Source organism: Palaemon carinicauda, chromosome 2, assembly GCF_036898095.1.
Source record: "Palaemon carinicauda isolate YSFRI2023 chromosome 2, ASM3689809v2, whole genome shotgun sequence".
Lineage (NCBI taxonomy): Eukaryota > Metazoa > Arthropoda > Malacostraca > Decapoda > Palaemonidae > Palaemon > Palaemon carinicauda.
This window is the reverse complement of record NC_090726.1, coordinates 37,631,959-37,650,679: the sequence shown is the minus strand read 5'-3', so window position 1 is coordinate 37,650,679 and position 18,721 is coordinate 37,631,959.

Sequence of the window (18,721 nt, the reverse complement as noted above, 5' to 3'; positions counted from 1 at the left end):
ATATTTATTTATATATACATGAATGCAAGTGTATGTAAAGGAGATATTGCGATGTCATTTTTACCCTTCATAAGTGTAATCATCCAAGTTGGACACCTTGTGATAGTTACTTACTTAAGGTCCACCAGTCTAAGCAGCAATATACGTTTACTCGTGTCTGCTTGTGTTCACAAGAAACTTGCGTTTTTTTAGGAAATCGTTTAAGGAGGACTTGGACCTGGTTCAGAGACCTTCCCTGCTCAAGCCAGTGCCACCCTTTTCCATGAGGTATTTATGCTTATAAAATTAATTGATATTCATTAAAGTGCTCACCTTAAGCATAACATGTTTGTGTTAGATGTGACATCAAACCAGGAGGAGATGATTCTACTTTAGTCTCATAAACTGTGTTAAGCTTTAAAATGTCCGTTTAAAGGTTCAAAGGTCGCTCATGAATGGCAGAGGCAAGGGACAGTGACATTGCCCTAGCAATCAGGACAATGCCCTAGAGACTGACCATATATTATATGAACAGCGCCCAAGCCTCCTCTCCACCCAAGCTAGGACAGGGAGGGCCAGGCAGTGGCTGCTGATGACTCAGCAGATAGACCTATAGGCTCCCCCAAACCCCCCAACCTTAGCTCACAAGGATGGTAAGGTTGCAGACACTAATAACACTAACGAGTCTGAGCGGGACTCGAACCCCTGACTGGCAAACACCAGGCAGAGACGTTACCAATCAGGCGATGAAAAGAATGAAAAAAAGAGGACATATATCTAACATGTCCATTTTCAGTTGGCTGATTTAGATACTGATGTGGTGTAAAACGAAGTTACTTTTAAATAGAAACTATTAAAAACATTGTCTTCTTTCTCATGTAAATTAAGCAGTAGCTCCGGGTTATACACTATTTTTGTTTTACATTTTATTATAATGAAAATGTAGCTCCGAGTTATACACAATTTTTGTTTACATTTTATTATATTGAAAATGTAGCTTCGGGTTATACACTATTTTTGTTTTACATTTTATTATATTGAAAATTTAGCTTAGGTCTATACGCTATTTTTCTTTTACATTTTATCATATTGGAAATGTAGCTCCGGGTTATACACTATTTTTTTTTACATTTTATTATATTGAAAATTTAGCTTAGGTCTATACGCTATTTTTCTTTTACATTTTATCATATTGGAAATGTAGCTCCGGGTTATACACTATTTTTTTTTACATTTTACCATATTGGAAATATTTCATAAGAATTTTAACCCTCGTATATTAAAAATTAAAACTCAAGCATTTTTATAACTAAAAACGCCAAAGATCAACTTATTGTTGGTAGGCAAAAATTGATTAATAAGAACAAATAGGAGAGCACATTATTATTATTATCATTATTATTATTATTATTACTAGCTAAGCTACAACCTTAGTTGGAAAAGCAAGACGCTATAAGCCCAAGGGCTCCAATAGGGAAAAATAGCCCAGTAAGGAAAGGAAATAAGGAAATGAATGAATGATGAGAAAAAATTAACAATAAATCATTCTAAAAACAGTAACAACGTCAAAAACCGATATGAATTCCATAAGATTACGTATAGCATTCTTACAATACTTATCATTCATTTTGCCTGGAAAAAGAAAACATATTTCAACCTAAAAACCTACTTCTGCTGAAAACATTTGCATGTTTATCTCGTAAGGTCAAGAGTCAAGTTTTACGGCGGAAGGGATCCGCTTAAGTAATATTATTCACATTGTAGTTTCGCCTCTTAGACACGATATTTATTGTTCATATTTCTGAGGGATAGGTTATCTTAATCTTTTATATATATATATATATATATATACACATACATACATATACATTATATATATATATACATATATATATATATATATATATATGTATATATATATACATACATACATACATATACATTATATATATATATATATATATACATACATACATACATACATATACATTATATATATATATATATATATACATATATCCATATATATACATATATATAATGTGTATATATATATATATGTGTGTGTGTGTGTGTGTATGTATATGTGTATATTTATAAATCATATAACGTTAATATTTTGAATAATTGTAATTTAGTATTGACATGCATTGACCCGTAAAGCTGAAGTTCATTTTTCACCTTTAAAAGAAACGAAATTAGACATAATTCAGAATGTGATGAACTGGTTTTGTTGGAGGAAGGAAAGCTACAATGAATGATTTCCTAATCTATTCCACCAGGACGGAAAGTATGTTGTGTTCATGGTAGTATCTCACTTAATTTAGTTTTCTCTATTTGGTTCTCAAAAACAGGAGGTTGTTGAAGCTAAATGATATCAGTTAGTGAAATAAAATTGAAATATTCTTACAATTGCTTCAGAAATAGCCAGAAAGTCACAAAAACTAGATAATTGACTAAAAATCCATTCCTTGAATAAAAGATTTTTTTTTTCTATTTTCTATTATTGAAAATTGTAATATATTGAAATACAATTTAAATAATATAACATTAGCTCCAGAAATAGCCAGAAAGTCACACAAACTAGATAATAGACTAAAAATCCTTGGGCTGAAAAAAAATAAATTTTTGTTCTATTTTCTATTAGTGAAAATTCTAATATATTAAAATACAATTAAAAAAAAAATAAAAAAAAACATTATATCTGCTCCAGAATAACTAGATAAATGACAAAAAATCCATTCCTCTGATTTTTTTTTTTTATCGAGAAAACCTTCAACGATATCAGTTAGTGAAAATTGTAATATATTGAAATGAAATTTAAACATTATTACATCTGCTCTAGAAATAGTCAGAAAGTCACGTAAACTAGATATTTGACTAAAAAATCCATACCCCTGAAAAAAAGTTTTTTTTTCTACATTCTATTATTGAAAACTCTAATATATTAAAATACAATTTAAATAATATAACATCAGCTCCAGAAATACCCAGAAAGTCACACAAACTACATAAATGACCAAAAATTCATACCTCAGATTTTTTTTTTCTTTTTTTTTTTAATCGAGAAACCCCGTTCTTAAACGATATCTTTTAGCGAAATTTCTTATGCATTGAAACACAATTCAAATAACATCACATCTGCTCCAGAAATAGCCAGAAAACCACACAAACTACATAAATGACTAAAAATCCATACCTCTGATTTTTTTTCTTTCTTTCTTTTTTGATCGAGAAAATCCGTTCTTAAACGATATCTATTAGCGAATTTTTTTATGTATTGAAACACAATTCAAATAACATCACATCTGCTCCAGAAATAGTCAGAAAACCACACAAACTAGATAATTGACTAAAAATCCATAACTTTTTTTTTTTTTTTTTTATCGAGGAAACTCGTTCTTAAACGATATCTATTAGCGAAATTTCTTATGTCTTGAAACACAATTCAAATAACATCACCTCTGCTGCAGAAATAGCCAAAAAGCCACACAAACTAGATAATTGACTAAAAAATCCATACCTCTGAAAACAAACAAAAAATTTATTTGATGATCGAAAACACCCGATATTAGTTAGTATAAACTCAAATATATTAAAATACAATTTGAATAATAATACATCTGCTCCAGAAATAACCAAAAAGTCACACAAACTAGATAATTAACTAAAACTTGATACCATGAAAATTTTTTTTTATTATTTTTCTCTATTTGATCGTCGAAAACATCCATTCTTAAGCAATATTATTTTGTGAAAATTCTAATATATTGAAATACTATTATATCCGCTCCAGAAATAGTCAGAAAGCCACACAAACTAGATAATTGACTAAAAAATCCATACCCCCAGAAAAAAAAGACTAAAACACTTTCCATTTTTGCGGCGAAGAACCTCCGTTCAAAAGCTTCTGGAGTGAATATTCAGTAGGTGTTTCCAAGCGTTAAGAGCTGACAGCGACAAATGACAATGAGGACGAAAACTCATGCCATTATTCATGTGTTTTTTATTCCTTCGTACCATCCTCTTTTAATCTTTTTTTTTTCTTTAATCTTTAACTTAGAAAGTTTCTTACCTAAATACTAACTCAGCGTATTATCCAATCATTTACCCATCAGCTTAAAAACTTGTTATGTTTAGATGATTATTATTTTGTAAGTTAGGAAAGTTATTTTTTTTTTCTTTAACTTAGAAAGTTTCCTACCTAAATACTAACTCAGCGTATTATCCAATCGTTTATCCATCAGCTTAAAAACTTGTTATGTTTAGATTATTATTATTTTGTGAATTAGGAAAGTTAGGAAGGAATTCATTAAAATGAATATTCCGAAATCGTCTTATGTGCGTAACTCTGTTGATATGGTTTTAATTATTTCCAAATTCGATTTTACTAATCAAAAGCCACCGTTCTCTCTCTCTCTCTCTCTCTCTCTCTCTCTCTCTCTCTCATATATATATATATATATATATATATATAATATATATATATATATATATATATATCCTACTTTGCTATTATCTTTTACGGGTTAGAGACCGTAATATCACTCCTTTAAGTCAATATATGCCTGGCAACATTTATTCCATGATTTTCCTTGTTTTAACCGTAAATATTCAACAGTGAATTCTATGTAAATGCGTTTTTAAACTAAATGCCTGGCAACATTTATTCCATGATTTTTACCTTTTTTCGGTAAATAGTTAACAGCGAGGTCTATCTAAATGAGTTTTTGAAACTATAAATGCCTGGCAACATCTATTCTATTTTTTATTTACCGTTTTTATCGTAAATATTCAACAGTGAAGTCTATCTAAATACGTTTTTAAAACTATAAATGCCTGGCAACATATATTCCATGATTTTTACCGGTTTTATCGTAAATATTCAACAGTGAAGTCTATGTAAATGCGTTTTTAAAACTGTAAATGCCTGGCAACATTTATTCCATGATTTTTACCGTTTTTACGGTAAATAGTTAACAGTGAAGTCTATCTAAATACGTTTTTAAAACTATAAATGCCTGGCAACATTTATTCCAGGATTTTTACCGTTTTTACCGTAAATATTCAACAGTGAAGTCTATGTAAATGCGTTTCTAAATTTCCGCAACAATTTTCTGGATCGTCTCTGACAGCAATCATATAATTCACCTTAAAATTTAAAGTGAATGAAATTTCCCCCGATAATGGCCTTAGTCAATTGCTATTTTCAACCTTTCTCGGCTATTCTTTCCCACCTTTCTCGGCTATTCTATTCCACCTTTCTCGACTATTCTTTTCCACCGTTCTCGGCCATTCTTTTCCACCGTTCTCGGCCATTCTTTTCCACCTTTCTCTTCTTTTCTTTTCCACCTTTCTCGGCTATTCTATTCCACCGTTCTCTGCTATTCCTTTCCAACCTTTCTCAGCTATTCTATTCCACCTATCTTGGCTATTCTTTTCCACCTTTCTCGGCTATTCTTTTCCACCGTTCTCGGCTGTTCTTTTCCACCTTTCTCTGCTATTCTTTTCCACTTTTCTCAGCTATTCTATTCCACTTATCTTGGCTATTCTTTTCCACCTTTCTCAGATATTCTTTATACTTCTTTTGAGAAGAAAGGCTAGAAAGTGGAAAGTTAAGACAGGAGGCAAAGATGTAAAACTAATTAGAGGTATCTAGCTTAAAATTTTGGATTATAATTTTCTTTCGCAGAGAATCGAATTATTATTTTTATTATAATTATGATTATTATTATTATTATTATTATTATTATTATTATTATTATTATTATTATTATTATTATCATTTTCATTATTATTATTATTATTATTCTTATTATTATTATTATTATTAATATTATTATTATCATTATTATTACAAGCTAAGCTAACACCCTAGCTGGAAAAGCTGGATGCTATAAGCCCAAGGTCTCCAACAGGGAAAAATAGCGCAGTGAGGAAAGGAAACAAGGAAATAAATGAACCGTAAGAGAAGTAAGGAACAATCAAAATAAAATATTTTATGATCAGCAACATTAAATTAAATTCTTTCACATATAAACTATAAGAACTTGAAAAATAAATAAGATGAAGAGAAATAAGATAGAATAGCATGCCCGAATGTACCCTCAAGCAAGAGAACTCTAATATGCTAAACAACAAAAAGAAGGAAAATATATAATAAAGTGGAATATAAATGATTTATAGTCACAATATAGCATATAAAAGTAGTTTTTAGAATACACAAGAATTACTGAAGTTGTAAGATTTATGTTACATAAAAAGGTATTCTCTATGTAATATATCTTTCAAAATATTCCACCTATATTAACAAAGGACATCTAATGCATTCAGCACATCACTATCAGTTATTAAGTTTAACTGCAACGTATTACCCAGGACACTCATGTTTCAGAATTTATAATGAGCAGTGTCGAAGCAAGATATTGATTATAGAACGGGATATGTATATAGACAAATAAATAATGAATTATTCATATTCTGAATGAATGGACCGTATTTCATTGAAAGGGCGAGAGGTGAAGGAAATAAATATATCTGCAGTGTGTAATTTTAGTGATCATTCTTCTTACGCAATATATCATAAGAAATTTTTAAAAAGACATTTGTATGGCTTGTATGGCTCTTACAAATTAAATGCACACACACAAACACACGAACACACCCACATGTATTAAAGTGTAATTTAATCAACCAATACAGTACTGAATAATTACGAAGTGATTTAACACACGTGTCGACACCAAATGATAAATGGAGAAACTTAAATGCATTTTTCTTGTTATTCTGAAAACTATGTGGAGGATAGTCCGTCCGGAGAGAAGCTATCTTCAATTTTTGAGCGCCTCAAAGACATTGTCTATTTATTATAAACCTAGAGTATCATAGCCAAGATATATATATATATATATATATATGTATGTATGTACATATACAGTGTATATATATATATATATATATACACATATATATATGTATATATATATATATATATATATGTATATATATATACATATATATATGTATATATATATATATATATATAGTATATATTTATATATGTGTGTGTGTATGTGTGTATACTACAAAAGATTGAGTAATAAAACTATTAATCTTTACTTATAGCGAGCTGTTTACTATATCAGTATTGTATATAATGAGCTATGAATAATATGCCTCAGAGGAAATATAAATAAAAATCTTTAAGAGATGATATATACAATGTTGAATTCATCAGATTAACAATGAAATTACCAATATAAAGCTTCCTATAATATCTTAGAAAAAATGGTATTTATAACATTCACTAATCTTTGGCATATACTTTTCCTAAACATTTATAAGATAAAAGAATCTTAAAGTATTATGTAAATTGTAATAAAGAACATACAAAATTAAGTGAAAATTTCCATTTTTTTATGAAACTTAAATCTGTAATAAATAACAAATTATAATTTCCATAAAAATATTCTAGGACATAAAATTGATAAATATTGAAATATGGAATTATTTTTCTAATCATAGTCATAACACCTATTTTGCTATGGGTTAGAAAAACATATAACCCAGATAAGCCTGCAAGTGATAAGCTATTCCAAAGCTAATAACATTTTATATTGGGTGCTGGTGAGTTGTTACATATTGACAAAATATTACACAGCACGTGGAGGTCGAAAGGAATTTAAAGCTAATTTATTTTACCACAGGTGGTTAAGGTTGGAAAGCTATCAATTTTTATGTTGATGAATTACATCATATAGTGTATACTATTTTATATATATATATATATATATATGTGTGTGTGTGTGTGTGTGTGTTTATATATGTACATATATATGTGTGTGTGTTTATATATGTATGTATATATATATATATATATGTATATATATATATATACATATATACATACGTACATATATATATATATATATATATACAGTTCATATATATATATATATATATATATGTATATATATGTATATGTATATATATACAGTATATATATAACGGATTTTGAGCGAAGCGAAAAATCTATTTTTGGGTGAGATAGCCATGTCGTCCTGATGGAAGTTCCTATAGGGTAGCTTCCTAGGGTATATTACAACTACGGCGATATTCCCAGAGAATTTACCTTAAGGTACCAGAATTCTAACTCCTGGAGCGAGTATCCCTCGTGAAAGGGATATCGCGACATATCAGAGGACGTATTCTAGACACGTCACATGGCAATCTACTACCTGAATAGAGATTCGTCTCGTAGGAGGGAGATTGACGAGATACGAATTCGGGAAAGAAAAAGGGGGGAGCCGCTCCCAAGGCTTCCCAATCCCCCGATTCGTATGCGTGCCTGGCGCCAATCCTGGCGCCATCTGTATTCCTTGTAGCGTACACGAGGTGCTACAGATACTGTATGTAGGGAGGGGTCCTACAGCCCTTTCTTAGAAAGGCAAGGGCGGGTCCATCAGGACGACATGGCTATCTCACCCAAAAATAGATTTTTCGCTTCGCTCAAAATCCGTTTTTTGGGCTCAAGCCATGTCGTCCTGATGGAAGTGTACCAGAGCATTACTGTATCTGTGGATTCTCAGAACGTGCCGTACTCCCCGGAGATATTTATTCCCGGTCGACTAGACCTAGAGACCTAAGATGTTACCGTTATACATCTTTTCAACTAACTATAAACTATGTTAGAGCTTCCTGCCCCCTACAGGGAAGAGTCCTACTAGACTCTGGAAAGTCTCGAAGAGTACATATATCTATGTATGAATCTCAGGCAAGCTAATATAGTGGTCTCGCCCTATATTAAGTAAAGCATAGTTTGTATAGAACCACTGCGTCAATATATTGACCAGTCATCCGCACAATACTTGTATTGGACAAAGGTTTATATCCGCATAGGAAGAAACTAATAAAACCGCCCTCGTCCCTTTATGGGACGGAGTCCTCCCATTAGGGGACTTACATAAACCAATGCAACATAGCTTGCAAAACAGAACAATTCTATCAGAATTATCCCAGATAAGATACATAGAATTAAATGCTCAATTATACCAATAAATTGACACAGGTGAAAGAGACGCAAGGTTCTCAAGAACAAGTTTATTGACAGATAATAAACAGACAGGTTAACAACAAATATATATTTTTATATAAAAGGGGGTAACCCAAAACTTTAAGCATAAGTATGATAGTAAACAGAACTTGTTTATCTGAAAGAAAAACCATTAAACACCACTTTAATGAGATACCAAGGTATCAAGTCATAAAAAATCTGTATTACAAATCAATCACATTAGCGTTAGAAACGCTTGGCACACATGTCTGAACTTATGCAAGGTTCACCTTTGAAGGAAGGAACAGTCTATATGGGCACTTGGTGCCCTCATTTAGTTTGTAGTACAGTATGTACCTACACACTCACCCTGGACTTAATCGTCCCAATTAAGACCACTGTTCCTCGCAGAGTTAAACAGTAGGGTTAACTACACGACCCACTGCTACCACAGATCTCTTAAGTTCCTCTACTTGCTTCGCATAGTGGCGAAAGAACACCCTGGAAGATTTCCAGCCCGTGTATGAACGGAGATGTTCAAAATCCATACAATTAAAGAAATTTAGGGATGAGGCAACTTTCCTCGGATCGTGACCTGCGGGTGTACTGTCAGGATCCGCTCTGCGAATAAAATATGTGATTTTCGCTCTGAGTTGATTCAGAGATAAATTTGAGCCTGATGTTTCTCCCCTGAATAGTTGACTACCCTTGAAGTCTGAAGTTCTACGAAGATAGACCTTTAGGCATTCTACTGGACATAGAGATGCATCTTCTTTCAGAGGGCAGATTCTCCAGGGACCCCACCTGTTGGTGGGTAACTCATTCTTGGCGAGAAACGTAGGATCCGGAAACAGGTTCAGCTCCCCCCCATCCAGGAACTGAACACGACCTGCCTCTCTCGAGAGGGCTACGATCTCACTAACCCTGGCCCCGGACGCGAGTGCAAATAGGAAAATAACTTTTTGCGTTAAATCCTTTAACGCACATTCTTCATTGCTCAACAGGGAGGCGAAATGAAGAACTTTGTCTAAAGACCATGAAATGGACTTTGGAGGTGCTGAAGGTCTGAGCCTAGCGCAGGCTTTCGGAACTTTATTAAAGATCTCGTTACCTAGGTCGATCTGGAAGGCAAATAAAATGGGTCTCATCAAAGCCGATTTACACACTGAAATCGTGTTAGCTGCCAATCCTTGGCCATGGAGGTGGATGAAGAAAGATAAGCAGAAGTCTGTTGAGATCTCCTGCGGATTCTTTGCCTTTACAAAGGCCACCCACTTTCTCCAAGATGACTCATATTGCCTTCTAGTCGATTTGCACTTGTATTCCTCTAGGAAGTCTATGCTGGCTCTCGAAATCCCGAAACGCTTTCTCACCGCTAGGGCGAGAAAATCATGAGCTGCAGGGTCTGGGTTTTCTGTAATGAAGCGCAGACAGTCGACTTCTGGACTCGCTGGGTCAGAACTGGATGTGGTAGCGGCACGAACTTCATCTGTAGTTCCAACGCCAAGGGGAACCACATACTGTTCGCCCACTTGTGGGCCACTATTGCCGCTACCCCCTTGAAGGATCTCAGTTTGTTGAGGACCCTCAACAGAAGGTTGTGAGGAGGGAACAGATAAATCCTGGACCACCTGTTCCAGTCGAGGGACATTGCGTCCACTGCTTCCGCTAAGGGGTCCTCGTACGGGGACACGTACAGGGGCAACTTCTTGTTGTCTTTCGTCGCAAAGAGGTCTATTTGCAGTTCTGGGACTTGATTCAGAATGAAGGAAAATGATCCTGCGTCTAAGGACCATTCCGACTCTATCGGTGTGAACCTGGATAGAGCGTCCGCTGTCACATTGCGGACTCCTTGAAGGTGAACTGCCGACAGGTACCACTTCTTCTTTTCTGCCAATCGGAAAATGGCTAACATCACTTGGTTGAGAGGTGGTGACCTCGACCCTTGTCGATTTAAGCATCTCACAACCACCTCGCTGTCTGTCACCAATCTTATGTGGATCGAGTGACGCGGGGAGACTTTCTTTAAGGTAAGGAGCACTGCCATAGCTTCTAGAAAGTTTATATGAAAGGTCCTGAATAGCTTGGACCAAGTCCCCTGGACTTTTTTCCGATGAGAGTGACCTCCCCATCCCTCCTTTGAGGCGTCTGAGTGAATCGTCATCGACGGGGGAGGTGGCTGAAGAAGAACCGACTTCTTTAGATGTCTGGCTTGGGACCAAGGTCTGAGAAGAGTACGTAGCCGAGGCGGCACTGGTCTTCTCAGGTCTCTTCGCGCGTTTGATGCATACCTTCTCCAAACTCCGGTTGCATCCTTTAGCTGTGCTCTTAGCACTGGGTCTGTCACTGAAGCAAACTGGAGAGAGCCTAGTACCCTCTCCTGTTCGCGTCTTGATATCCTTTTGGAATCTAGAAGTCTCTTGACAGAGCCCGCTATCTCCTTCCTTTTCTTCATTGGGATGGAGAAACTGTGTGACAAAAGGTCCCAGTGGATTCCCAGCCACTGGAACTTTTGGGATGGAGAAAGTCGAGACTTTTTCTTGTTGATCTTGAAGCCTAGGTACTCTAGGAACTGGATCACCTGACTGGAAGCTTGTAAGCATTCGGTCTCGGATGCTGCCCACACCAGCCAGTCGTCCAGGTAGGCTACTACCTGAATTCCCTTTAGGCGTAATTGTTTGAGAGCTGCGCTCGCAAGCTTCGTGAAAATCCTTGGGGCTATGTTTAGCCCGAATGGCATGGCTCTGAAGGCGTACAGTTTCCGTTGTAGCCTGAACCCTAGGTAGGGGGAGAGTCGACGGCTGATTGGGATGTGCCAATAGGCGTCTGACAAGTCTATAGAGACTGAGTATGCCCTCTTGGGCAGTAAGGTCCTTATGTGTTGCAGTGTTAGCATCTTGAATTTGCAATTCACTATGAACTTGTTGAGTGGTGACAAGTCCAGAATGACTCTGAGCTTTTCCGAGTCTTTCTTGGGAACACAAAACAGCCTCCCTTGGAATTTGATGGACTTCACCTTTCGGATCACATTTTTCTCCAACAGTTCTTGAACGTACTCCTCCAAAATGGGGGTGGAGTGTTGGAAAAACCGAAGGCATGGGGGTGGAGTGCTGTACCAGCTCCAACCCAGTCCATTCTTGAGTAGGCTTTGGGCCCAGGGATCGAAGGTCCAGCGATCCCAAAATTTCATTAGTCTCCCTCCTACCGGTATCGTTTCACTTGGACTGCCGTCCTGAGGTCTTGCCTCCCTGACCACGACCACCTCTGAATCCCCTTCCCCTTGAGGGGCGCCTAGACGAGCCTCTGGCTGCTCCTCTAGGTTTTGCACGAAAGGAAGAAGACTGTCCTTCGAGCGTTGGGGTGAATGTGGTTGACTGACCTGGCACAGCCTGGGGTACCCACTGAAAAGTAGTCGGGGTTTGTGCCACCATCTGGGGCACTGGAGGCAAAGGCAATTGCAGTTGCTGTTGCTGTCTATAAGGCTTGGCTGGCCGAGACGGTAGCCTAGTCCTCATATTCTTCCTCTTTGGTTGAGGACCCTCATCCGGGGAAGATTTTCTTTTGATAGCCAGGCCCCACTTCTGGAGAAGGTTTCTATTCTCCACGGCGGCCTTATCAACAACCTCTTTGACCACATCGGTAGGGAAAAGGTCTTTTCCCCAAATGTTGGAGGATATTAACTTCCTTGGCTCGTGTCTCACCGAAGCCCCGGTGAACACGAACTCCCTGCAAGCTCTCCTTGCCTTGACGAAGCCATAAAGGTCCTTCGTCACTGTGGCTAGGTGAGACTTAGCCACTACCATGAACATTTCATGGACCTTAGGGTCACTTGCCATCGTCTCAAGAGTAGTCTGATGAGACATTGAGGCAGCCAGTCTTTCTTTTGTCTCGAACTCTCTTCGTAAAAGAAATTCGGACAACTTGGGGAGGTCCTCTCCGAATTGCCGTCCGGCAATATCAGCCTCCAACTTTCCCACTGAGAATGTCAGATGGACATCCTTCCAGTCCTTGTGGTCCATAGGCAGAGCCAGCGACAAGGGTTTACACTCCTCCAGGGAGGGGCAAGGCTTGCCGGCCTCGATTGCCTTTAGGACAGCCGCAAACCCTTTTTGTAAAAAGGGGAAGGCTCTATCAGAAGAGGACACAAAAGAAGGGAGCTTCTTGCTCAATGCTGCTACCTTCGAATTCGAGAAGCCCCTCTCTTTCATCGAGGATGAAAGTAGGGCTTGAGCCTTAGCGTGGTCCATAATAATGACCTCTTTCGGCTCTGTCTCCTCCCTTGAAACTGGTTCTTTTCTCAGCCGGACATAGCAGTCCGGATATGATGCCTTGCTGGGCCAGAATTCTACCTCCTCTAGGAGAACTGAACCCAGCTTATCCGAAATGACGATCTTACCAGTCGTCATTGGCATGTGCTCAGCATACCTCCATGGGTTAGCATCTGAGCATATGGGAAGGTCTTTCACATTGAGCCTTTTCCGGGGCCCATGTGATTCTGCTAGGGACTGCATACGCAGTTCCATTGCAGCCGCCTTCTCCTGATTCTCCTTCTGCATTTGTTGGATCATTCCAACAATCGAAGAGAGGGCCTGTCCCAGTTCTACTGGGAGACCAGCGGATGTTGAGGGGATGGGCTCCGGCATCTGAACCGGAGTAGCCGACACCTCGTCGACCCCATCCTCTGCGACATCCGGGGCTTGAACTTGATCCTGACCTTCTGCCAGGAGGTCTTCTTCCAAACCTTCGTCCACTTCAGACATCCTGTCACACAACTGGATGTCTTGCATCGCATCTGCGACTTCCTCGTCCACCTGGACTAGGTCTTGGGGGATCTCCTCTTGAGGCTGGGGAATCACTGCTTCAGCTGATGCCTGGGGAAAAAGATACGCCCTCATCTTCTCACTAGGAAGATAAGGGCCAGAGGTGTTCTTCTTGAAGCCCCTTACCCAAGTACGGAGCTTTTCCCTAGCTATATCCCTTGATTCCGCCGTTCTAGGGGAATCAAAAGCCTCAGTAATCAGGTTAGTGCATACAGTACATACCTGAGGGTCCCAATACTGGAGATCATCCTTGGAGACAGCGCATGCTGCGTGTCTCCTACAACACTCATGTCCGCAGAGGTTCCTGCTACGGACATTGCAGAAAACATTTCCGCACTTCGGAGGGTCCTCCTGTAAAGAGAAAAAATTTCCATGAGTATCAAGTGAACTATGTATCACTTGGATATGCATAGTATAGCATAACAATTCATAAAGGAAAGACACACACTTGTGTTTCCCTCACAACCCATTGTTGCAGCTTTCCAGATAATAAAATCAAAATTGGTTTATCTCTACTAGAGTAACCAATGCAAGGTTTCCAGAGGAAACAGGTGGAGCTCACACCTAGGCAATGATTTTAAAATCCTGGATAATAGACGGGGAAGAACTCTGCTTCCTGTCTGAGGGCAACAGCAAAGGGCCGTGCAAGAAAACACAATAGTGTTAGAAGATACAGTGCTGTACCTAAACTTTTACTATAGTTTTCTTCTTACTGTATATGCTATACAGAAGAATACTAGTACAGTATAGGAGGATGTGTGCCGGCCTGCCTTTGCAGGCCGGCACACACCACAATTAGCTTTAAAGTATACTACTTAACAGCTATAGGGCGGCAGCCTTCTGGTTCAAATGCCTGTGCCGGCGGCAGTAGCTGCCGGCCGGCAACAGCCAGTGTTGGCCGGCAATGACTGCCGGCCAGTAACTACACAAGGTAGTACCTAGCTGCCGGCCACACTCTTGGTGACCGGCAGACAAGGACTGACATAAGCCGGCCGGCAAAGGTACAAGACCGATGCCAGCCGGCAGCAAAAGAACCAGAAGACTACACCTGCCCGGCTGTCTGCCTCATAGGCCGGCAGCCGGGACAGGTACAGCACTAGAAGAAAATAGAATGGATGCCGGGATAAGAGTGTACACGACCCCCCAAGCCCGGCAACCGAAAGAGTGCATATAAGGAAGGGGAGAAACTTAATTCAGGCTTCCTTAACCAATGCCGTCCGGCTCTGTCGGCAGGCATGGATGAGGGACCAAGAGAGGTCCGGGCAGCACTCGAAAACATAAGACCCTTGCCGGCCAGCATCTCAGCCGGCCGGCAATGGCCTTAGTCAATTCCACATCCCAACCTATACTAGGTCCAGAAGTAGAATGACGTACAGTACAGTAATACCCCTGCCGGCCAGCTCTGCCGGCCGGCAAGGTACAGTACAGTAATGGCAAGGCCATTACGGAGATAGAGGGGGAAGGGACAAAAGGGTCCTGCCAACCTTGCTTTAGTGACAGATCACCCGCAGCCAAGAACTCTGTCTTAGCCTAAGGGAGATCTAAGGGAAAGGGCCAGCAATACTTGCCAGCTTCCAAAGCACCAAAGCAAGGAAGGCGTTGCTATTCCCAAGGGAAGATTTTATCCTCCCCAAGAACAGCAACAGGACTTAGTCTGGTCGATCACAAAAGGAGGAATCATACTACAGAAACCTTCGATAGTGACCTAAGGGAGCTAAGCTCCCTTTATAAGTGTTAGGTCAGCGAGGGGAACTCTGCCCCAAGTCAGACAACACGGACTCAGACTAAAAACTCTGTTGTTCTGTCCCTCTTTGAACCAGACTTTGCTGGAACAGGAAGGTACAGTAACACCCTAGTATAGTTTTATCGAAAATAAATTCGGAAAAAACCACTTAGGGATAAGCCCAAGGCTTAAACAGAGGGAAAGGGATTGCATACCTTCTCCGAAGAAAAGAAAGCAACCGGGGAGAATAATAAAGTATACTAAGGCTCCATAAGCAATTAGCCTAGGCACCAAGAGAATCGATTACCTAATTCACCGAAACTCTCACGTATACAATCTTGGAAATATTCCACACAGTCTAAAATGTATAAAATATAGCCTAAAGCTTTAATAAACTTTTAATTACACTCGGAAAAACCAAAATCATGCATTAAGTACTAGGACCAAACGACTAGGCTACATGGCCTAGCGTAGGCCAGAATGGCGAATACTTCGCCAAATAATACTAAGCACGAAAGGAAATCCTATGTAAAGCTAAATAGCTAAAATTTATTAAGCAAAACAACCAGGAATGTCACTCTGACTAACTAATTTATACCTAGCGAGTGACAGTGTCCAGGACACCTCTGGTAGGCTACGGCTCTTGTACCAAAGATTAATCCTATTAATCACTCAAAATTTTACCAAGAGCCTACATTTATACATAACAGACACTATACTCAACTTATCCGAGGCCAACGAAGACGGAGAAGCCATGAAAAGCTGAATAAATCCAAGATTTGCGAGAAAAACAGGAAAAAACACCGAGTTGTTAAGCTACGCAAAAAGGAATACAGATGGCGCCAGGATTGGCGCCAGGCACGCATACGAATCGGGGGATTGGGAAGCCTTGGGAGCGGCTCCCCCCTTTTTCTTTCCCGAATTCGTATCTCGTCAATCTCCCTCCTACGAGACGAATCTCTATTCAGGTAGTAGATTGCCATGTGACGTGTCTAGAATACGTCCTCTGATATGTCGCGATATCCCTTTCACGAGGGATACTCGCTCCAGGAGTTAGAATTCTGGTACCTTAAGGTAAATTCTCTGGGAATATCGCCGTAGTTGTAATATACCCTAGGAAGCTACCCTATAGGAACTTCCATCAGGACGACATGGCTTGAGCCCAAAAATATATATATATATATATATATATATATATATATATATATATATATATATATATATATATATATATACATATGATTATGTTTCTTTATCTATTTGTCTAACTAATTTTCTACTTATCTATTTATTGGATTAATTTTATATGTTATGTAATTTGTTAATTTGACGGCCATGCATTGTCTACAGCTGCAACTGGACTAGCTTTGGATGCCACCCTTACAAAACAATGCTTTTTTAAGAATTAAAAAATAAACAAGAGCATAAAGTATGCTGTTCAGACTTCATTAGTATTGGAAAGCTAAATCACAATAAATGAAATAAAGGTAATCATAGCTTCAAGTACATCCTTATTACTAATGTACTTTTGAGTTACATGGAATGAAAATAGTAAAATATTACGTCACTACGTCACCATAGAATGAATACAGATTGTAATCGTAAATTATAGGTAACACATTCTTGATAGTATTCGAGAATATACTTTTACATCTTTGGCAATCCGTTTTATTAGTCTTGTGAATATCATACGTATAAACAATACAATTATATGTGTAAATTGATGTGTATACACATACACACAAACGCGTGTATATATATATATATATATATATATATATATATATATATATATATATATATATATATATATATATATATATATATATATATATATATATATATATATATGTGTGTGTGTGTGTGTGTGTGTGTGTGTGTATGCTGCTATTTGAATATGTAGACTGCTGTTCACCTGGTGGAAAACTGCCTTTTTTCCTGTTTATATACTGTTCTAATTTCGACTATTAGTTTGGTAGTTTAGTAACTACCTCGTTGCCCGTCAATTAGCTATTTGATTTGTAGACGAATTTTCACTTGGTGGAAAACTACCTTGTTTCCTTTGAATGTGTTATTTTCACTTCGATTACTTCTTTGGTAGTTTAGTAACTATCTTGTTGCCCTATAGACAGATGCTTGAATATTAAGACGAATGTTCACTTGGTGGAAAACTGCCTTATTTCCTTTTAATCTACTATTTCAACTTCAACTACTGCTTTGGTAGTTTAGTAACTATCTTGTTGCCTGTTAACTAGCTAATTGAATTGGAAGACGACTGTTCACTTAGTGGAAAACTGCCTTATTTCCCTTTAATTTACTATTTTAACTTTGACTACTACTTTGTTAGTTTAGTAACTATCTTGTTGCCTCTTAACTAGCCACTTGAATATGAAGACGACTGTTCACTTGGTGGAAAACTACCTTGTTTCCTTTGAATATACTTTTTCAACGTCAACTACTACTTTAGTAGCTTTGTAACTATCTTGTTGACCTGTAACAAGATACCTGAATATGAAGACGAGTGTTCACTAGGTGGAAAACTGCCTCTTTTCATTTTAATCTCTTATTTCAACTTCGACTACTATTTTGGTAGTTTAGTAACTATCTTGTAGCCTGTTAACCAGCTAATTGAATTTGAAGACGACTGTTCACTCGGTGGAAAACTATCTGTTTTCATTTTAATCTACTATTTCAACTTCGACTACTACTTTGGTAGTTTAGTAACTATCTTGTTGCCTGTTAACTAGCTAATTGAATTGGAAGACGACTGTTCACTTAGTGGAAAACTGCCTTATTTCCCTTTAATTTACTATTTTAACTTTGACTACTACTTTGGTAGTTCAGTAACTATCTTATAGCCTCTTAACTAGCCACTTGAATATGAAGACGACTGTTCACTTGGTGGAAAACTACCTTGTTTCCTTTGAATCTACTCTTTAAACTTCGACTACTACTTTGGTAGTGTAGTAACTATCTTGTCGCCCTGTAACAAGATACTTGAATATGAAGACAGCTGTTCACTTGGTGGAAAACTGTCTTATTTCCTTTTAATCTCCTATTTCAACGTCAACTACAACTTTTGATGGTTTAGTAACTATCTTGTTACCTGTTAATTACCTACTTGAATAGGAAGACAACTGTTCACTT